Raw genomic sequence first — 23,540 nt, forward strand, 5'->3', positions numbered from 1 at the left:
CATCGGTCAAGTCTGTCCTGAGGAAGGAGCAGGCCTATTCTAGGTAGCTCCTGAGGGCAGTACTGCCTTTGTGGGTAGAGGTTGCTGGTGGACAGATTTGACTTGGGTATGAGCAGCCTTGATGGCTGCATTGAAGCTATGGCTTCAGTGGGTGGAGAGCTGAATTTAGTGGCCTCTAAGGTCCCTTCCAAATCTCAGATTCTGCAGTACTTGGACAATGTACATTTTGTTGTAATTTTAAAGCCACTAACATATGGTTTAGAGATGGGTTTATCACTATAATTTGGGTTATGTAATACTATAAAAGGAAACTGTGATATGACCATCCTTTAAGTGGGAAGGCCCAAGGAAGTTTCCAGAGAACCAAGAGTAACCACGACTGTTTGCAAAGAGTGAGTTTTGTTGAATGTAATTGTGATGAGAAAATACAGTTGTTCCTTGAAAAATATACTGTGACTGAAGAGAGTGCAAAGGAAGCACATCACATGTGGTACCTGTCCCCAATAATGCAGTTTGCATTTAATCCGAAGGTGAATTCCATCACATAGATATAAAGATTTAAAGAAAAAGTCCTGTCTCCCTTTGGTGATTCTTTTTGAGCATTTCTGCTTTTCAGTAATCATAGCTTTGTTTGACCAAGCTAGCGCTGCCTCTCAGGGAACGGAGAGCAGTTATTACAGCTGGCATGGGCAGCCAAGGATCTTCAGGGCCATGCCATCTTGGAGATTTTCTTCAGAAAGAGGCCCTGATTACTCTTTATTTTTGCCCGTGTTGTTTTACTCTGATCTGTAATTTAAAATCTACTATACAAAGAGTCCACAGAATGCCAGCTGGATGCTAGTTTAAAGATTTTTTTCTTTTGCTCTTTATTTTAAAAAAAATTTAAATAGGACTGTCAACTTTGGTGTTTGCTGTTAAGAAATTTGTGAGATGCAGCTTTCTGTTTCCTTAATTTCAGTGGACTAAGATATCAGAAACAAAATCACCAGTGTAAGACTCTGTTCAAGGGGTCTTTTTTCCTAGCAAAGTGGGCAGGGATGACTCAGCCAACTTAATCTCACATGGAGGAGGGGAGGACCGGCAGGCTTCTAGAATGGGCCTCTAATGGCAGCCTGGCAGCTGTGACTCAGGGAACCCTTGCATGTATGCTGGGTGTCCAGTTCTGCCCATTCTTCTCAGGCCATGATGGGGTCACACATGGAAGGGAGGAAGCAGGCAGGCAGGACCAAGAGTGTGCTTGAGCTCATGGGTCACTGTCAACTGCAGAGGACAGTAAATGGCTCCTTCTTGCTGGTTTTGAAAAGCAGATGCTTAACTCATATATAATAATGGGTGCGTCTTGACTTTTGTTCACTGCTCTTTATCATATGTTTGGACTTCATTTGGGAGCAAGGGAGAGCGTAGCTTTTATTTTTGGTTTTATGATTTTCTGCCTTTTAAATGTAAAGCCATATCTTTTCGTTTCCCATTTCCTTCAGTTATTCAAATGTCTTAATGTCTTTAGCCCACACATTGAATCTTGTACATAATCATTTCTATGACCCCGGCTTGGTAGAACATCAGGAGGTGGATGTGCTCAAACTCTGCTCTTGCCCTGGAAGTACAGTTCTTTCAGAGTCTCTCTTAATGGGCTCCCCTGATTAGGTCAGGCTCACCTAGGTAATCTCGCCTTTGATTAATTCAGAGTAAACTGATTTGGAAACTTAATTACATCTGCAAAATTCCCTCATTGTTGTCACATAGTTTAACCTAGTCACAATGATGATATCTCATCACATTCACGAGTCTAACCCAGATTATATAGTGGGTACAGCAGAGAAGGGAGTCTTGGGGGGCATTTTAGGATTCTGTCTACCATACTCCTGTAAACATTTACTCATTTAAGCCTCAAAGAATTACACAGGATTAGTCAGTAACAATTTTCCTTACAGAGCTTAAATTCCTTTCCACCTCAAGTTCACTCACTTAGTACTTTATTATGAATTTCACCAAACTCCCTGTGTGGAAATGAGCTTCAGGACCAGTTTTAGCAGAAGAAAATAGGTTAACAAATTTATTCAATTCAACACGTTAGGATTTTATTCTATCTAGAATATTCTGGGCATGTGGTCTAGTGCAAGGCTACTCAGTGTGATCTATAAATCACTGCGGATTGGAGAACTGTACGTATCACAGTGAGATATGAACAGAAAGTGAGAGTAAGGATTTAGAAACATTTATAGTAATTTAATACTGTCGCAGTATCTAAGCCAGTGATGAATAAGCACATCTTTTTGACCAAAATATAGGACAGGTTGGGTATTGCTGGACTCACGTGATGAGTTACATATGGTGTGATCTGTGTGCTGGTCCTGTGTTTTAGAAATAGGTTAGAAGGTAGGATTTTATTTTTAATCAACCTTATTGAGGTATACTTTACATTCAGAAAAATGCACCCACTTTGACAATATGATGAGTTTAGACAAATGTATAGACCCATGTATCTACCACTACCACAACTGAGGTTTAGAACATGCTCGTGTTTTCAAAAATTTCCTTGTACCCCTTCTCAATCACTGTAGGCCCTCTCCGCTCCCCACCTGTAGCTTCCAAGCCACTGGCGATTACTGATAGGCTTCCTGATTAGATTAGATTAGATTTATCTTTTCTAGAGTTTCATATGAATGAACTAATTCACTGTGTACTCTTTTATGTTATATTATGTTTTATGTTTGCCTATCTGAAGATCACAAAGATTTTATCCTCTGTTTTCTGGTAGACATTTAATAGTTTCAGTTTTTCTATTTTGGTCTATAATCCAATTTGACTTAATTTTTATGGATGAGGTAAGATATGGATGTCTATTAATAGTTGTTCAAACACCATTTGTTGGAAATACTATATTTTCCTGTTGATTTATATTGGCACTTAGGTTGAAAATCAGTTGACGGTGTATGTGTGGTTCTAGGAATGGATTCCATATTCTGTTCTATTGCTCTGTGTGTTCATGCTTAGGCCGATGCTATACACTCTTGATTACCATTTTTGTATTGTACATTTTGAGATTAAGTAGTACAAGTCTTCAAGTTCAAATTCTTTGTCAAAATTATTTTGATTGTTCTATGCCCTTTGTATTTCTATATACATTTTAATAATCAGATTGCTGATTTTTTTTTATTTAAAGAATCTGGGATTTTTATTGGGATTGCAGTGAAAGTGAATCTGTAGATCAATTTGTGGAGAACTGACATCTTAATAATATTGAGTCTTCTATTTATTCAGGTGTGTATCTTCATTTATTTGAGCTTTCTCAGTTTCTTCCTGCAAAGTTTTATAATTTTCAGGGTACAGGTCTTGCAAATACTTTGTTAAATTTATTCTTAGGCGTGTCATTTTTTGATGCTATTATAAATTTAAATTTCCAAATTTTATTGCTCATATATAGAAATAAAATTGATATTTTTATATTAACCTTATAGCCTGCAATTGTGCTAAACTTATTATTTCTAGTAGCTTTACTAAATAGATTTCCTAGGATTTTCTGTATATGTAATCATATCATATGTAAATAAAGTCAGTAGCTTAATTTAATGCTTAATATTATTAGTTGAATATTATTTGGTCAATGTATATTAATTTATTTGTAGCCTTAATTTACTGATGGTGAAGGGCAAAATAAATTTCACTGGGCTTTTTTTTTTTTCTGGTCAAGAAAAGACCCGTTTCCTTGAATAAGCAGTAGTGGGTTGTAAACTAAATGGTGAAAATGGAAGTCATTTCAAGAGCAAAATATTTTATATTAGTTATACCTGGAAGTATTCATATATTCATTTTTATAGCTATAATTAGCTAAATAAACTGCTAAAACCACTGTGTATGTTATTCTGTGAGAATTTAGTGCTAATGAAGGGAGAAGACCATCTGTATGTAAATAGTATTTACATGTAAAACAAATTATTGAAAACAAAAATAATTCTTTGAAAGAAATAATCCAGTTAAAGAGCTGACTGATGCCAATGTTCACTATTTCATATATCAGCATTAGTACTTTGTGGGTTTCTTACTAAGTAACAGTTTGGTTTGCTAAGAATAAAAAGCCGATATTCAAATGATCAAGCCAGTAATGTAAGACTACATCAAAAATGTTTGTGTGGAAATGTTGGGTAAATCTATGGCAAAGAAGATACCTCAGACATGGCTTTCCAATGATATATTCAGAAACTGGCTAATGATATAGAATGATATATGAAAAGCAACCCATAGAACAAATGGAGTCAGTAAGGAATTTTCATTACAGGTTAAAGAATGCACAGATTTGCTAAGTGGCAATTCTTCTAGTAAGTGTGTAATTTCATCATGTTGATATGATGGAAGAAGTCTTTTCAGCGTTATTACTGATAAACACAACTAGCTCTGAATGACATAAAACTGAAGAATTACATTTTCAACAAGAGTGGTCTGCAGTTTAAGTTTTGTACAGGATAGTGTGTTCTGACGGCATCATTGCAACGACAGAAAAATATTCTAGAGAAGCCCCATGGATTAAAGAGCTTTTAACAGAATGCAAATCAGTGCACTCCTTCCTTCACTGAGAAAGTCTGGGTATGAAAAAAATGCCATCCAAACTAAACAGTTTGCTTAGTGCTGATATAAGAATTGTAAAATATATACAGGCAAAGGTGTTAAAAATTATCCTTCCTTTTATATGCTAAAATGGAAGCTAATTATAAACTGATATTGCATGCTGAGGTATGACAGTTACCTATGGAAAAGTTCTGTGGAAAATAAACTGTGAAATAAGTTCTTAGCATTTCTTGAAGGCAAGGAACCAGCTTGTTCTCAATTCCTTAAAGATATGAATTAGACAACCAGATTTGCTTATTTGTTTGTTATCTGAGGTTAAAACCCCCACGCACAAAGGAATGCAATACTTTTTTTTAAAATGGGATAAAAGATCAGTGGGCAGAAAAAAAGTTATAAGTTTCACAAGCACAGAAATTCTACAGATTGCTATGTTATGCCCCATGATTTAACTGCAGCGATTTGTGACGTAATGATCTTAATATTGCACATCTATGAAACATTGTCACCAAATACCTTATGAATTTGATCAAGCATTTTGAATTTTATTTTTTTACCAAAAATGATCTATGTTTAGGAAATGTATGGTAGTAGCTACTGATTTCAACCAAAGATAATTTAAATTTAACCGTAACTGCACAGGATAAATTGTGGAACTGGCAGCTACTGAAAGATTCAAGATGTGTTTTGATAATATAGCATTTGCTTTCATTTTGGATAAAAGTTGAAAATTAATGTTCTGAGCTTGCCAAAATTATGCTAAAACCTCTTTCCCTATTTTCATCAACATACCTCTGTGAGACTCCTTTCTGTCCTTAGGAGTGTTGCTAAAATGAAATACAGAACAACTTAGACATATCTTAGCCCCTGCAAGTAGCTTGGTTTATCCAACCTAAAATAGATAAGTTAACAAGCAAAAGGTAAGCTGAGTTGTCCTATTAAAAACTTTGAATATTGGTATATAATGTTTTTTTTCATTGTATGAGTATTAGCTTTTTTGCTTTTTTGTTTTGTTTTGATTTTTTGAGACAGGGTCTCACTCTGTCACCAGGCTGGAGTGCAGTGGTGCCTTCTTGGCTTGCTGCATCCTTCACCTCCTGGACTCAAGTGATCCTCCCACCCAAGCCTCCCAAGTAGCTAGGACTAGAGGGGTGGGCCACCACACTTGACTAACTTTTGTACTTTTGTAGAGATGGGGTTTCACCATGCCTGGCCAAGTATTAGCTTTTTGCTTGTGCTACAACAAAACATTATGAGAATAATAGTGATCTTCTATATCGATTGGCCTATGCTTGCTTTTGTTATGTTTGTATTGTCTAATTCTTTCCTTTTTCTGCAAGTTATATATTTTCAGATTATATTTACTGAAATTCAATTTTGTGTATTGAGTCTAATGTTAAAATATTTGGCATGTACTTATACATCCTTTTTTATTTCCTTTACTGGCAATTTATTTTTACTGTTTTTTACAAAAGCATTGGTCAGCAATGGACTTGAAATGTCCTTCCACACTAATAGTTGGGAAGCACTGCATTGAGTTCTTTCTTTCTTTCTTTCTTTCTTTTAAGACAGAGTCTTGCTCTGTCGCCAGGCTGGAGTGCAGTGGCACGATGTCGGCTCACTGCAACCTCTGACTCCCTGGTTCAAGTGATTCTCCTGCCTCAGCCTCCTGAGTAGCTGGGATTACAGACACGTGCCACCACAGCCAGCTAATTTTTATATTTTTAGTAGAGATGGGATTTCACTATGTTGGCCAGGATGGTCTTGATCTCCTGACCTCGTGATCCATCTGCCTCAGCCTCCCAAAGTGCTGGGATTACAGGCATGAGCCACCACGCCTGGCCGAGTTTTTGGTTTCTTTTTGGGAATTTTATTTCAGTGGCATCCCCTGCACTGCCCTCCCACACACTCCTCCAGAGGCTGCCTGCAGGGGATGCCTCTGAATCTGTTCCAAGCAGTTTCCACAGCAAGGCTGTTAGGAACCTCCATGAAGACCTCAAATTGCTCCACAAAGAAAACTTGACAATAGAGGGTATTATCCAGAAATATTATTTATCTTAGTCTCAAGCTGGCTAGCATGGCGGTTGTTTTTAGAGACTACTTTTACCTTCACGCTGAGGAGCCAGCAGGCCCCTCAGCTCTCTGCATTTCTCCGCTGACTCTGCCAGCTGTGGAGTGTGCTTGCAGGGAGCTTGCCAAATGCAGGGAGCTTTTTCTTGCTGTGTTCTCCCCTTCTCTTGGGCACTGGAGGGCATTCACCATCAGTCGTTTAAAAACTTCCCTCTCCCACCGGCTCCCCTGCTTTCTCCCTCTCTCTTTCTGGCAGCTTCTCTGGCTGTGGCTTCAGTAGCCCTTCTGCCCAGATCCCAGGCCCTCCCCTCCTGCCTGTACTTCTGTCAGTCCATGGGATGTCAAATCTAGCAGCCCCTCAAACTCAGCATGACCACTGTTAGGTGTGTCTGTTGTCAGCAAAACCTGTGGGCAGTCACCCGACCCAGAGGCCTGGCCATCTCCCTTCCCCACATATTGCTCAGGTATGGAGGCCTGTACCTGGTGTCTGCTGCCCCAGTGCTCTCCATCCATGCCCTGCCTCGGCTCAGGCCCTCTCACTCTCCTCTGCACCACTGTAAGACACTGCTCTTCATCCTGTCTTCAGGCTCACTCCTCTAGCTCATCTTCCACATTGGCACTTGAGTTTTCACTCAGAAAACCAGTTCTGATCCTGGACTGACATCTGTGTGGCCTCAGGGTGAGGCCTAGACACTTTGCAGCCTGTCCTGAACAACTGGGCTCATCTGGGATGACTCTGTCTACCTCGCACCCAAAGTTGTGCTGAACACAGGCAGTTGCAGACACAAGCCATTTAGGAAGGCAACAAAACAAAATTAATCTACTAGCATCTCATGGAAACTCTGGACGAGAAAGAATGTGAAAGCTTCTAGCTAGCAGGAGATGCTAAATGGGAAAAAAAACAGTACAGCATCTTATTACTGAAAGAAGTTATGAAAAAGGCCCTTGATTTTTATTGAATGCTCCTTCATTGTTGTAGTTAATACATAGTTTTCTAAAAAGACTTTCAAAGTTCTATCCCCAACCCTATGGTTTCTTTCCCAAAAAATCTTAAGCTTTTCAGCCATGTATTTTTTCTCCATGGGGCTGTAGAAAGGCAGCTGTATTACTTGCCAACCTGGCTTTCGCTTGCAGAGGACCCTCCAGGTGTGTTGTCAGAACTTTGGCTCTGCCCCAGGATTTAGCAGAGGAGTCAATGACTATTTGGGTAATGAATAAATGAATCCTCCCACACTCTAGGACTAAATCAGTACTTGTCAAATCTTAATGTGCATGTGACTGTATTAGTCAGGGCTCTCTGGAGAAACAAAACCAATAGAGTGTGTGTGTGTGTGTGTGTGTGTATATATATATGTATGTAGTTACATAAGAGGAGACTTTTTATGGGAATTGGCTCATGTGATTATGAAGCCCAAGAAGTCTCATGATCTGCTGTCTGCAAGCTGGAGACTCAGGAAAGCCAGTGGTGTCATTGAGTTTGATGGCCAAGAACCAGGGGAGTGGGCAGTGTAACCTCTCAGTATGAGGCCATAAGCCTGAGAACCTGGGAGGTAGCTGGTGTTAAGTCCTAGAGTCCAAAGGCCTGAGAACCTGAAGCTCTGATATCCTAGTGCAGGAAAAGATGGATGTTCCAGCAGAGAAAGCATTTGCCCTCTTCGATTCTTTTGTTCTATGTGGTCCCTCAATGGATTAGATGATGCCCTTCCCACCCCCACAATAGTGAGGGGGCTCTTCTTTACTCAGTCTACAGATTTAAATGTGAATCGTTTCTAGAAATGCCCTCACAGACACACCCAGAAATAATGTCTTACTAGCTGTCTGGGTATCCCTTAGCCCAGTCAAGTTGACACTTAAACTCCACCATCTTAGTGACTCTTCTAGGGATCCTGTTAAAATGTAGGTGATGTTTTAGTAGGTCTGTACCAGTAGGACCAAGGTTCTTTGTTTCGAATAAGCTCCCAAGTGATGCTGATGCTGCTGGTCCAGGGACCATCCTTTGAATAGCTAAGGAATAAACTACCCAAAAAACAAGGGGAGCACTCAAGCTCGGGCAGCCATCCAATGAGCACCGGCCCAGCTGTCATCTTCTGCAGCAGAAGCAGGCGCAGGGCACTTCAGGAAGCCTTTCCACATCCGCCTGGGGAGAGCCTTCTCTTCCTGACAGAGGATGTGGCTGCTGATCTCCCACTCCCCTTCCTTATTTGAGGAGCTCCTTGAAAGGGCCACACGTCGGGGAGGGAAAGGGCGTGGGGCACTGTCCCAGCTGGACGCGCTGCCCGCCTCCTCTGAGTCTGCGTTGGTCAAATGAAGGGGCTCCTCCGGGCCTCCACGGCCCTCCCACTGCTCATATTCTGCCACCTGTGCCTGCTCCTCTGATCACCAAGCCCCCAAGGGTCACCAGTGCTGCTCCAGGACTCTGAAGATTATCTTGAGGCAGGAGTGGTGGAGGCCAAGCTTTGAAATTTTTCTTAATGAACCTAAGCACCTTTATGGTAGAAAAAACCCAATACATAATAAACTCTATTAATATCTCCCCACATAATCAACATAGTTCACATGCTTGTCATTTTTAAATGGCTCAGTAGTTGCATTCCCTTAGCTTGCCTGGATAGGCCATGTGTAGCCATTCCTCTGAGGCTGGACACTTGGCCCATCTCTATTTTTTTCCTCTTGTATTTTAAATGGTGGGGCTGTGACTATCTGCTGAGATTATCTCCACCCCCACCCTCCTGCCCTGCTATTGCCTTGGATAAGCTTTTGCAATTGGCAGGGCACCCAGTTACATGGTCTTAGAGCATGCTATACTTTTTGCTTTTTTATAATATTTTCCCCAATTGCATGGTTGTGTGTGTAAGGTCAGTCTCTCTTATAGATTCCTCAGTTCCAGGAGGATAGTCTCTTCCTTTCTCTCTTTGTCTTTGCAACATTCTTAGCAGCTAGAATATTGCCCAGCAAGCAGGAGCTCAGTAAAAATGGGTGAGGTGAGCAGGTATATGCCCCAGAGCTGGATGTCGAGGTGTGCTTCCCACAGGCTGCACCTGCCCACCAATGCAAGGTGAGGACCTGCATGAGCCAGGCATTGTCAGACCCTGGGCAAATTCAGAAGGGTGGGCATGAACCCTGCTTTCTGAGGAGAAAGGGATGGTCAGTGGCCAATTCTACTTTAATGTGGTAAGTGCCAGAAAATGTGGAAGCTCAGAGTTGTACGGGAACATAGAGGATGAGGACCAGGCTGAAGCTGGGGTCTACAGGAAGTGTGACTGGAGACAGGGAGGCCAGAATTGGGTCCAGAAGGCTTCAGGAGGTTTTCTAGGAGGCCTGCTGCAGACTGCTGGACGTCTCTGTGGCTGTTGTAGTGGGCAGAGTCCCTGCTGGCAGAATTCTTAGCTTTGTGTCTGCTGGTAGTCTCCTTATTTTTAAGCTTATGATAGAGATGATACGCTGGGAAACCACATGTTACAGGGAAGCTTCGCACAAACAGCTGTGCTGTGTAATTGCCGTGATGCTCCTTAATTATAGACATCACAGCCAAGTGCCATCTCTTCATCACATTTTAGACGCAGTGCCTGCCCCGTGGAACAAAATGTACCTCCTCATGGAATCGTGGACTCGCTGAATTTGGTTGGTAGTGCTAGAAGGAACCTTGCTCAAGTTACAGTGACACGTTGCATGATTTTTTTAAAAAGCCCCAAAAACAAAATTAGAAAAGTCAAGTCAAATTATGCTAAGTTAGGATTTCTGACTTTAGTTCATGAAAGTCCGTGAATAAAGCTTTGGAATAGAATAATAAATTACTGATTACAGACTGTTTCCTCTATGAGTCATAGTGAGAGAGTGTTATTATTTTTCACAATTTAGAAGTGTCATTGCCAAAGACTGGAATACTTAGGAACTTCCAGACACTGGACATTCCGTGTGTTCTGAGAATGCCCCCTCCCTGCTCCCCTTCTCCCAGATTCCCTTTCCCCATTGCTCTGTTTCATGTAATGTGTTTGCAAGGTTGTGGCTCAAACTTCCTTTAAGTATGTGGCATTCTTTGAGCTGAAAATAGCCTATGGAGGCTAACAGTTGATTTTGTTTTCCTTTCAAGGTATATTCTTGATAATGTTTATCATACAGAAGATAAGATAATTTCCATATTTAGCTCAAAACTAGTGGATTTTATTCCTTAGCTCTTCATAAATAGGTATTTTCTCTGAGACTTAAAAAAATTATTAAAAATACTGGCCTTTAAGATATTGGCATTTGGACTTCTCAGGATTGACACACACATTTTTCCTATTATCTATGTTTCATTATATTGTTGCACAGAAAAATACAGGCAAATTTTTAAGCAATGAGGATTTGGTGGAATCATTTTATTTTTTAAGTTTATTTTTATATTTTAGCTTTTCATTTGAGGTAATTGCAGAGCTCCCCAAAAAGTTGCAAAAATAATATGTAGATTCCCTTATACCCTTCACTCAGTTTCCCCAAATGTTCACATCTTTTAAACCATAGTACAAGCAGTAAAGTCAAGACATTAACATTGATGCATTTCCATTAACTGTTCTAGAGACTTTATTCAAATTTTGTCCACTGTCTCACTAATGCCCTTTTTCCTATTCCAAGGTCCAGTTCAGTATCCAATCCAGGATCACACATTTTATTTCAGTTGTCATGTCTCCCTAGTCTCTGGTTTGTGGCAGTTCCTCAGTCTTTTTATTTCATGACCTTGACTCATATGAAGAATACCTGCTAATTATTTTGTAGAATGGCCCTCAAGCTTGGTTTGTTTGATGTTTCCTTGTGATTGATTTCAAGTTATACATTTTTGACAAAATGCCACAGAATTGTCATGCCCTTCTCAGTTCATTGTATGTGGAGGTACGTGTTGCCAATGTTTCTCATTACCGCTGATGATAACTTTGATTACTTGGGGTAGTGGTTTCTCCACTAAGAAATTACTGTTTTTCCCTTTGTAATCAATAAGATACTCTGAAATTATGTAAACATCCTGCTCATCATGCTTTTACAACCCTTAATAATTCTTGCCTGTGACAATCATTACTGTAGTGTTTGCCAAATGGTAATTTTCTGTTTCTTTGATTCCATCTGTACTTATTAATTAGAATTCTACTGTAAGGAAGAGCTTCTCATCTCTATTTATTTGTATCAGTATGAACTCATGGATATTTGTTTTATTCTATGGATTATAACCCAGTATTATCATCACTTATTTTGTTGCTCAAATTGTTCCAGATTTGACCATTGGTAGATCTTTAAAGTTGATTCTTGTGTCACTTAAACATTCCCTCATCACATTTTTTGAATGTTCATATTTTCTGGCATCTCAAGAAGTTTCATGCTTATTTTGTATTTTCTCTGCCCAATCCTGAAATCAGCCGTTTCTCTAAGGAGCCATGTTTCCTTTTAATGGAGAACGGTGTTTAGAAACCAAGATCTTGAAGGCTGGATGTGCTCATTGATACTGGGGTGTTGCTGGTTTTATACCTCCTGAGATCACGGAGCTAGGAAATATAGCTATATACAAATATATGCATATTTACTTCCCTGTCTCTATTAACAACACTGAGTTTGTACTGATGTGACCTATTTTAATCTGACCCCACAGACCTTAGTCTAGTCTTTCCCTTTTATTTGTAGCTCCTCTCTTCATCAATAAGAAACTCAGCTTCCATTAGCCACAATGTTTATTTATTCAGTCTTCAAATACATATATTTTCAGAATTGTTAACCTATGTGTCTGTAGAAAAAACTCCCAAGGCAGGCAGATCACGAGGTCACGAGATTGAGACCATGGTGAAACCCCGTCTCTACTAAAAATACAAAAAATTAGCCGGGGGCAGTGGCGGGCGCCTGTAGTCCCAGCTGTTCAGGAGGCTGAGGCAGGAGAATGGCGTGAACCCGGGAGGTGGAGCTTGCAGTGAGCCGAGATCATGCCCCTGCCCTCCCCCATGGGCGACAGAGTGAGACTCCATCTCAAAAAAAAAAAAAAAAAAAGAATTGTAAATTTTTTTAAAATCTGAGCCTTCCAGTATCTAGCCAAGATGTTTTTCAGAGTTACTTAAGTTCTCTTTCTTTCCTGCCCCCTTCAGTGTGGTTATATTATTTATTTGTAATACAGTTAGATTCACAAAATGGAGTATGTTACTTCTCATACTCCATTTTGGGTTCTCCTCATATCCTGGTTGATTTTAATTGTTTATTTTTTGAATATGTGAGAAGCATAAGCATGGTTTTAGAAATCAGAATTACACAAAGAGGCAGACCAGAGAAGTGTGAATTCCTCCTCACCCCACTATCCTGTTCTCATTCCCCACTTCTTTCTTTCTCCCCCTCTTCTTTCCTTTCTTGTTTCCACTCATCCTCTATAGATAACTAGTCTCCTTTCTGGTTTATCATTCTGTAATTTCTTATTGCACAAATGAGCAGATATGTGGATATTTTCTCATTGCCTTTTTTAACACAAAGGGTAGCATGCTATAGATTTTTTTTTCATTTTCGTTTTTTAAACTTTAACATCCCGGAAATCACTTCATATAAGTTCAGAGAGATATTTTTTATTCTATTTATGATATCTGCATCATATTCCATCATGCAGATGTATTATAGTTTATTCAACAACTCTCCTATGTAATGACATGTAGGCTTTTAATATTTTGCAATTACAAACAATGCTGCAAAATGAATAGCCTCATGCATGTGTATTTTCACGTTGTTGGAGGTATATTGTCAGGGTAAATTTCTATAACTAAAAGATAAGTCAAAAGATAAAGTACCCATATAGTTTAGATGTTTCCAAATTTCCTTCCAAAAGATTGTAGTAAGGTAATCTGAAGAAGACAGGCTGTGATCTATGTATGTCCAGGTAGAGGGCAGGACAACAGTTAGTGGTTGTAGAGATGGGCATGGGTGGCTCTGTTGGAAGGTGGGGGACTTCACTTACTGCTTTTTCCTCCTGCTGTCTTCTAAAGACATCAGCACAGTAGGGCAGAAAGAGAATAGGCTTTGAGGCCAGTTCAGGACTTAGATAGTTAATCTATACCTTTCCAGGCTCTCTAGGGGACATATGAGCTGCTGCTTGTGGTGGTAAATTCAGTGATCTCTTCTGTTAGGAAAAGAACATGAGCTGGTGATGAGGTGTGGGTTAAAAACTTCTGGGTTTTAGGCCTGCCTTTGAGTTTTGGCAGTATGATTCTTAAGCAGGCATTTTATTTAACCTCCCTGAAAAATAAGAATAATAAATTCTAATGTATGGAAAGTACTTTTCATGGTGTCTGGCGGGGTCGATGTGGTTGGACTGAGGAGTAAACAAATTGTAAATGGAGTGGTACCCTGTGAAAGTTATTTCCCTTCTCTAGTCCCTAATTCTGTTCAATTTATTTGAAGTAGGAAGAGATATTCTAAATCATTCCATTGACCATGAGGCAGTGTTTAAAATTCCTATAAAAATGAGCTTTGCTTTACCTCAATATTTGATGGACTGGCTAAGGGTAGGATTATGAAGGTTTGGGCCTCTGTCTCATCTTGGGTTTTTCTTTCCATTCGAGGTTGCCCCATTGGTGGGTTCCAGAAATCATGGGCATGTCCAGGTAGTTGCAGCGAGGCTCCCTCGCTGCGGTCAGCCACAGCCATCAGGGTTATAGTTTCCTGGATCTTTACCATAAGTAAGGTTGAAGCAGAAGTTGCCATTTTCTTCTAAATAAATTCATTGAGAAACCTTGATCCTACTCCAGGATTCTCCAGGGTTTTTTGTTGCATCCAAATCAATAGGGCTTCCCTCCAGGTCTCCATTGATGAATGGATTCTCTGGCCCCTGTCCTGGGTTAGGCTTTGGAGACAGGAACTTGTTGCCAGGACAGCAGATAGAAAAGGATTTAAGGTCAGCTGAGAAATAGTCCACAATTAATTGTGCTGTGAATACAGGGCTTTTCCCCAAGGAGCGAGCAAGTGTTTGAAAACCCGACCTCGTGGTAGGCTGTGGTCCTCCATGGCTGGCGCTCAGGGATGCTGAGCACTGGCAATCTGGCCTTCCTCAGCGCATAAGGGCCCTGGGGGCTCTCAGAATGACAGGTCATCATTAGTCGCGGTGAAATCACCAGCAACGTGAGGAGCCAGCCACGGAGTCAGGCTGGCTTTTAACTGCTTTAGATCTATGTATTAATTTCTCCTACTCAGCAGCCCAAGCCTCTGTGGACTTTTTTTTTTTTTTTTTGGCTTTTCCAGTGCGCTGTCTCGTCAGCATTGGAGACTGCTCCCAGAGAGGTCAGGCCTAATTCCTCATTGGCAAGTTTTGCCACACTTTAATCCACATGTCCCAGATTGAACCCTTTTTGAATGGAAAGGCTTTGCAAGTCCGTAAGGGTCTGCAAGTAAGTAGAGAGAATTGCGGGAGGAGCTGCAGCTGGGGAGGTCATGGAATCACATCCTGTCCAAGGTTGGTCCTGGAGGAAGGTTGCCTGGTTTGCACTGGCCAGTTCATATGCAAACTTGGCTCGCATTCTTGTTATCCCTCACCCCCACCTGCCCCCAGTGCTCCCTGAGCCCTTAGTGCAAATCAGTGCTTTAATAGTTGTTAAATGTATGCATCTCTCTCCAGTAGAATGAGTTACTGAAAGGTGGTCTGTCTTACTCATCTATTTATCTAGTGTCTGGCCTTTAATCTCCTTCACTAAAAACTTCTAAAATGAATAAGAGGAGGGCTGACTGGGGTAGCAGTGGAGAGGGGAAAGGCCACCCTGCATGTCCCTTGCTGGGGAGGTTGAGGGTGAGGCCAACAGCCCTTGGATTTTTGCCTAGGACCTGCTGTGATCACTTGAAAGATGCTTGCAAATGGCACCCCGGCAACTCCTTTTCTTCTGGATTTGAGATAGATCTTATATCAAACACCAAGGTGTCTTTAGAATCCAGAGACAAGGGGTGCAGTATTCCTCAAACCACAACCTCCAGGAAGAGTTGAGGCAGGGCCCTAACTGCCTGCCTCTGTATCTGTGATTACTGTAAATGCAGTATCTCATTCCCCAGGCCTTTGTGTAAAAATGATGTTCTGGACGGACCACATTAACTCTGTAGGTCAACCTCATGTCACTGCAAATCCCCTGGGATATGAGTATGTGTTTGAGGGGCCCAGGCCAGAGGATCTCTCAGGATGACTTTGTGCTTGATTTGGGGACATGACTTGTGATTGGGCCCTGGCATGTGACAGTACTGTCTGGGCATCATCAGCTTGACTTTGCCTAATTGGTTGGGTTTTGTTTTTCCTGCCTGAGCTGGTTTTGTTTTGTCTGTTTGTTTGTTTTTTCCCCCAATAGGGTGGCAAGGCTGGTGTTGACTGTACCGAAGAGCTTTGTGTGGTGTGGACCATGGGTTTCTCTTCACCTTAAGCACAGCTATCAAAAGGGCTGGGGGAGATTGGAGGCTCCAGCCTCAGGAAGTACCCCAAATCAGACAAGAGCTAGTCAGTGCCCTAAAATGGCAATTGCAACATTATTTCTAATGAAAATCTGAAAGCAACCGTAATGTTTAACTGCAACAGGTTAAGTTTAAGTACATTATCAACTTCATGGAATATCATGTAATTGTTAACATTAATAGTGTAGCGACCTGGAAAAGGGCTGTTGTTAAGGTAAATAAAAGCAGGTTTCAAAATTGCCTTATCAGCACATTAAAATGCATATGAACAGGAAACTGGTTACTTTACTTTTCACTGAGGAGGGCAGTCAGGCAGCTGGAGGGACCAGGAGACAGGAGGACTGGGGAGAGAACATTGTGTAGACTTTTGTGCCTTTGGACTTTTGAACAATGTGAATTGAAGGTATTTCCTTTTCAAAAATAAATAACAAAAAGATGAAACAAATGTATAAAAATTGAAAGGAAATACAACAAAAGGATAATGGTGGTATTAGATGGTGCCATGAAGAATATTTTCATTTCACTCTAAGCTTCTTATAATAGGAAGAAGGAATTGGTAGTATTTTGAATTTAAAAGGCAAGTGTGAGTACACTTGTGATAGGAAGACTCTCCCTGAAATTACTAAAATGTTAAGGAAACTAGACAGAGTCCACTCTGTATTTTCTGTGTAGGTTCATAAAGGGTAGGGTAGAAGCCATCCCAGAGATTGCCCAAAACAATGGATGTATAACTGTCATTTCTTTGGGACTTTGCATTGTATTTTTAAAATTTGTTTCAGGGTCACACATTTATTTTAACAATCAAGCCCTATTCTGCAGGCCCCCACCAGCCCTGCCCTGCCCTGCTCTTCTCTGTGTGGACCTGCCTCCATGCAGCTGGCCAGGCAGTGGACAGTGGTGGGTTGCATCTCTCCCACATGACTCTCTGGGGCCAGGCTGACTTGGCTTCCCAAGCATTTTATACACAAGGCTCCCCGCCTCCCTCTGTGTGAGGGAGGGTTTTGTTTGGACAGCCTTTTCCCCTGGGGCCCAGAATGGGGGACAGGACCTCAAATTACTCTTCCTCCTTCTGCTTCTTGCTGGGCCAGTGAGGGTCCAGTTGTGTGGGACAACTCAGGATGGGGAGCCTGCTGAGATGCTGAAAAGGAGCCTGAGCCTCTGGCTGTCCCTGGGGGGCCACCCACAGCTGGTCTTGCGGTTGAGAAATTTGTCCTTTTGGCCTTTCCTTGCTGTGCCTCTGTGTCTCCTCTGGGGACTTCTCTCCTTGCACTCTCTTGTGACCAAACATGCAGCCTCTGTCCTCCTTTATTCAACCCAGAGCCCCCCAGTTCCCCTTTCCTCCCCCTCCCTACTTTCCTTTTCAGGACAGCCATTTCTCGGTGTCCCCTTTATCTGGGGAGTGATAGAAAGGACTCTTTTACCCTGATGCTTCACAGTGGTATTTGCATTTGAAAGATGCTTGAAAAATACGTGGTTTTAACCAAAGCAGTTAATCCCTAATAGTAGAGCTTCAGGTTGCACAGCAAGGACAGGATGGAGCTATTTGGGGGCACTGTATGCCTGTCAGTGGCTCTCAAATCACACCACCTTAGAAGCTGCCTATACTTTCTGTGTTTAAAGGCAATTCTGGTTTGACTACTAGATAATTGAAATGGTACATATATGTTTTAAATATTTGTTATTCTTATGAAGTAAAACATAGGGAAGGCACAACATATTAAGTATATGGCTTGAATAATTCTGAGTATCATTCTAATTTTGTTACATTTCCTTGGCATCCATGCTGCATATGCCCTTGTCATCCGTATGTTATTCGTGTGGGGTTGAGACTTCAAGGCTTAAGGGTACCTGCCTAATGTCTGAGAGACAGAAAGCAGAATTGGAACACAGGTCCATCTGACCCCAGAACTTTGGTCCCCATATTAACTGCTTTCCTCACTTTTACTCACTTCTTCCCCAGCTTATTCCACAGAGTTTTACTCTAGGAGATAACTAAATGCCTTCTAAAATAGCAGCAAAATATACAGCCTAAAACAACTTTTAGTGTTTCATGCTTGGCAAGAATTCTTGGAATTTAAAAAATGGCATTCCGTTCCTCTTGTTCTGATATACATAATAATTAGTTTGTTCAGTAAATTTTTCTCAATATATTAGGGAAAGATATTTTCCAAGTTCATTTTGATGATTGATTTATTATTAAATGGGCACCCAGGTTGGGTGAATGAACACTAAAAATTATATATGATGATAATGATGATGAAAATGACCATATTTCTTTTTCGGAATTTTTGAACCATGTTTTTCATTTAAATTAAAAAAAAAATTCAGTAGGTTTTTGGGGAACAGGTGGTGTTTGGTTACATGAATAAGTTCTTCAGTGGTGATTTCTGAGATTTTAGTGCACTTATCACTGGAGCGGTATACACTGTAGCCAATGTGTAATCTTTTATCCCTCACCCCACTCCCACCCTTTCCCTGAGTCCCCAAAGTCCATTGTATCATTCTTATATCTTTGTATCCTCATAGCTTAGCTCCCACCTATGAGTGAGAACATACGATGTTTGGTTTTCTCTTCTGAGTTACTTCACTTAGAATACTGAATTGTATTTTTCTTACAGTTTGATAAAGGAAATAAAATTCTACTTCTGATGAGCAGCCAGTAATAAGGAGCAGAATTAACGTGAGAGGGAAAGCAGCCAGCGGAGCTCCCTGGTGGGAAGGAGAAGACTAGGGCTGCATGCAGGGGCTCTGAGGTCAGACCATTCCTGGGGTTTTAAAGGGAAGTGGTTAAGATAGGATGAGTGTTAGACCAGTATCATTTACGACCAGTTTTTTTATTTATTTATTTTTTATTTTTTTTATTTTTAAAGAAAACTCCCTGAGGCCAGGCACGGTGGCTCAAGCCTGTAATCCTAGCACTTTGGGAGGCCAAGGTGGGAGGATTTCTTGAGGCCAGGAGTTCGAGACCAGCCTGGGCAACATGGTGAGACCGTGTCTCTAAGTAAAATAAAAATAATTAGCTGGGCATGGTGGTGCACACCTGTAGTCCCAGCTACTTGGGAAACTGAGGTGGGAGGATTCCCTGAGGCCAGGAGTTTGAGGCTGCAGCGAACTATGATTACACCACTGCATTCCAGCCTGGGCAACAGAGCAGGACCCTGTCTTTTAAAACAAAACAAACAAACAAAAAACCAAAAACAAAAAAGCCTGACTGTGTCAGAGACTTTTTCAAAAGCATGCATTTGTTTATTTTAAATTTTTTTTAATTAAGTATGTGAAGCAACTGCTTACTGAGCAGTGAACCCTGGAAAGCTGCAGCTGGCTTCCAGTCTCTGAGGTCTTACATCAGAATAATTGGTAATCATGTCTGTTCGTTATTTATTCCTACTACAGTAGTCTTTCAATTTCATTTCTTTTTAGAAGCCAACCATATCACACATTTACATTGTTAATATTTGCATTGTTAATTTTCTTAGCAAATGACTTTTATTTCTTCTCTTTACTCCCAGAGAAAATAGATAATGGCAAAATCAGTTGAAAAACTAAATATTGATGACCTTGTTATGACTGATCCCAAATCAATCTAATGAACATTTCATGGCTCCATGGTGGTCATCACTAATTGTAATATGACAGATACAGGAAAGACAGAACTACTTGGTACATAATGTTAAAATAGCTGATGTCACAGACTAGAGTTGACCCACTCCTGTGTTGTGTATAGCCTTATGAAGCCAGTACCAGTTAAAGAAAGAATCCAATGGCCAAAAGTCATTTCAAAAGCACTCACACTGGTAATTTGCTTTCTTGGAAGTGGTCATAAATCCCCCTTTCTCTCTATCCGTGTCTATTGGAACTCAAAGCTGCCAGAGGGCAACATCCAAACTGCTTGCCCTTTCTCCCAGCCTCTGCCTGGGTGTGGCCCTCTTTATCTAGATTGACTCAGCCAGTCTGGTGATTCCTCAGCCTTTTGCCTCCTTCCTCTTCCTTTTCCTCCGGTGTCTTGGGTTCTGCATACCTGCAGTATTCAGAAGGGCAACCTGGCAGGAACAGAGCCCTGCTCAAGGGCAAGGCAAGAGAAGTCATGCAGGATGAAATCAGCTTCTCTGAGGTGGGAGGGAGGGAAGCAGGACCTCTCAAGCTTACTGGCTAACAGGGGTGTCCCATCCTGCGTGGAGCTCCTGTTTGTCCGTCATGTCATGGATACAGAATGAATTTGACTGGTTAAGAGTAAGAGGTGGGTTCTGAGGGGGATAGTGCAGTGGCTCAGCACAGATAGCAGCCGCCCTCTGGACTGGTGTCCTGCTCCCCCAGTTCCTTTTCCTGCATGTGGCTCCTTTTTTTCAAATTTGTCCATTTTTGTACCCCCTTTGCCCTCCACAAGCAGCAACCCCATTTGCTTGCAAGTTCTTTCAAGCCGGGCTCCTGGGGATGAGGATCTCCCGACCCAGTGACCGGCCACGTCATAAGCTGGGATCGCAGCTCATTGTCATCACGAGTTACGAGAATTATGAGGGTGCGTCTTGGCATTTTTTTGGTGCCACAAATGCTGGGTATCTTAAGACTTTTATTTTAAAAGCATCTCAGGAGCCTTTTCCTTACTTGTACCACTTTCCAGGACTGTAGAATCTAACAGTAGTTTTTCTTGGAGAATTAATGATGAGTCTACCCACAAAGCAGGCCTGTCTGGCTTGGAATTTTTCATTTGTTGTCAGTGTGAGTCAAGAAAAGAAGCCAAAAAAATTTGAGAAGTCAAAAGAAAAACAGAATGGCTATCCCTTTATCTTAACATTTGCAGACTAGACACTTTAAAAATAATTGTAAGAACATTTAACATAAGATCTATCCTTTTAACAATTTTTTCTGTGTACAGTACAGTGGTGTTAACTATAGGCATAGTACAGCAGATCTTTAGAACCTATTCATCCTGCACACCTGAAACTTTTATGTCAGTTGAGTAGCAACTCCCAATTTCCCTGCCTTCCAGCCCCTGGCAGCCACCATTCTGCTCTCTGCTTCTCAGAGTCTGGCTACTTTAGATATTTCATAGAAGTGGAGTCAGGCAGTGTTTGTCCTTCTGTGACTGGCTTATTTCACTTGGCATAATGTCCTCTAGGTTCATCCATGTTGTTGCATATAGCAGGATTTTCTTTTTTTAAGGCTGAATAATAATTCATTGTGTGTGTATGTGTATATATATGTGTGTGTGTGTATATATATGTATGTATGTATATGTATGTGTATATATATGTGTGTATATATATGCATGCCATATTTTCTCCATTCACCCATTGTTGAGCACTGAAGTTCTTTTGACATCTCGGCTATTGTAAACATCTCTTTGTTTACAATGTCTACAATGTCTACTACATAGACATCTCTTTGAGGTCCAGCTTTGAATTCTGGATAAATACCCAGAAGTTGGATACTAGGGAAAACTGTATGAAGGTTCCTCAAAAAATCAAAAATACAGACTAGATACTAGATATTTGCCAGAGTTCTTTTTGATCAAACTAATTCTAGCTTGGTGTTGCTCTGATCACATACTCATTTTCTATTAGCTTTTTGTGTCTGGTCAGTTGCCATGGAGGCATTAGGGTAAAGGGGTTGGCTTAATGCATCTCTGGGTATAAAAATTTCTTGAGTTTGGCAAAGATTTTAATTTACATGACAGTTTTGGTTCCCCAACACTAAAGTGAACCAGGTGAGAATTGAGAAAAGAGGCTCCAAGAGTCAGCTCTGAGGACACACAGCTAGTTAGAAAGTAGGAACTGGATCTTCAAAATCCAGCAGCTGGAGTCCTGCAACTAACTCCAAATGAAATCTGCCTCTCACTGCACATGGCTTTTACAGTGGGCGTATGCCCCTATGTGCTCTCCGCACTGCAGCCTCCAGGAGAGGCTTCAGACCCAGTTTTTGCTTTCATGGAGCAGGTATACCCCTGTGGGGACATGAATGTCACATGCATGTGCCAACTGCCCACAGCCTTGAAGCAGGGGTCCAGAGTCCAAGGCATGATGGAGGGGCTCAGGGATGGCTGGAACCGGGAGTCAGGGGAGGCCAGGCTTTGAATGAGGCCAGAGGCTGGGAGCAAAGAAGCTGGCACCGCACAGGCAGAGGCTGGGAGCAAAGAAGCCGGCACTGCACAGGCATAGGCTTGGTGTGGGGATGCGGCAGGTGTCCTCAGGGCCAGGGCTGGAGTCCAGGGCTTTTGTGGGATAAGCGAGAGAAGAGATGGGATTGGAAATGTAGGCTCAGTTTTGTGACATGACTCTGGAAGTTTTATTCTGAAGACTCACATGCAGGTCCTCTTATACTGGTTTAAGCAATTCTTACTGTCCTGTTCTTGTTCTGTTCTTTAATATTTAAAATAAAAAAATTATTGTGGTTGAATTCCAAGATGGCGCTCTTTCTTTTATTTTGTTCTTCCCCACCACATTTTAAAATCCAATGTATTTTGCATATGGATCATGAGAGCTCGGGCAGTGTTGTAATGCTGAGATAAGCAGGCAGCTCTCACCTTTGGCCTTGGGACATTCCAGGTCCTGAGGTCGACCCTCACATGGCTGGGAAGGAAAGGAGGTGGAGCGCTGGCACACACACACACAGAGGAGGGCACACACATGGGAGGGCATACACAGGGGCACACACACAAGAGGGTACACACAGTACACCCAGGGACACACATGGGACCACACATATGGGGTTGTGCACACATGAGCGCACACAGGAGCACACACATGAGCGCATATAGGAGCACACACACAGGCATTCATCACCCTTCCCTCACCCTCTCAATATAGTTACAAATCTAGTGTTCACATTATTAAGATGATGTCAATATTGCTCACAGCCAAGCCTCATATGATTACATTTCCTTTCTTGTAGAACCTGTTTTCTTGGAACTAACAATTACCTTATTTTTCATATGCATTGTATACCTATTGATGAATTTATCCCTGGACTCTGAGACAGCTAAATATTTTTTTCTCAGTTTGTTTGGATTCACTAGAAATTCTGTCCATTCCATTTTTTTTTTTCTCATAGACGTTTAACCTGGAGCCCACCCCTCCAACCTCTGTCTGGGCTTCATCTCCCCTGACCCCTTTTTAGCCTTATGATTGATCCTGGCTCTTTGGCATGGGGGAGGATATTCCAGCATCTAACTGCGCCTTTTAAAACTTTCAACCAGGTGTTCCATATTCAGCTGCCACCTACACCCAGCTTTCAGAGACACCGGTTTTCATGTTCTTGAGCCCTTTGGAGGTCTACACCATAACTGACTTGCTGCTTTTGCTCCCACTTAGATTTCACCTTTCTCTCATCTGCAGAGTCCGAACACATGCCCATGTATCTCTGTTTGCTCTTCAAACCCGCTAATATGAGGTTGACTCTTTACAGAACAAACAAAGGCATAAACCTGCAAGAACAAAGAAAGCTGGAGAGGAAATGACAGCTGGCCAGAGGTGTCAGCAACATTTCTGAAATTGGAGTGC

At 41.4% G+C, this 23,540-nt stretch overlaps 1 protein-coding gene across 15 annotated transcripts in view; it reads left to right on the forward strand.

The window, feature by feature from the left end:
* Positions 1–23,540, forward strand: part of FHOD3 (formin homology 2 domain containing 3) — a 482,704-nt gene that overhangs the window by 133,379 nt on the left and 325,785 nt on the right. The window lies entirely within an intron of this gene.

The sequence above is a fragment of the Pan paniscus genome, chromosome 17 (assembly GCF_029289425.2).
Source record: "Pan paniscus chromosome 17, NHGRI_mPanPan1-v2.0_pri, whole genome shotgun sequence".
NCBI classification, from domain to species: domain Eukaryota; kingdom Metazoa; phylum Chordata; class Mammalia; order Primates; family Hominidae; genus Pan; species Pan paniscus.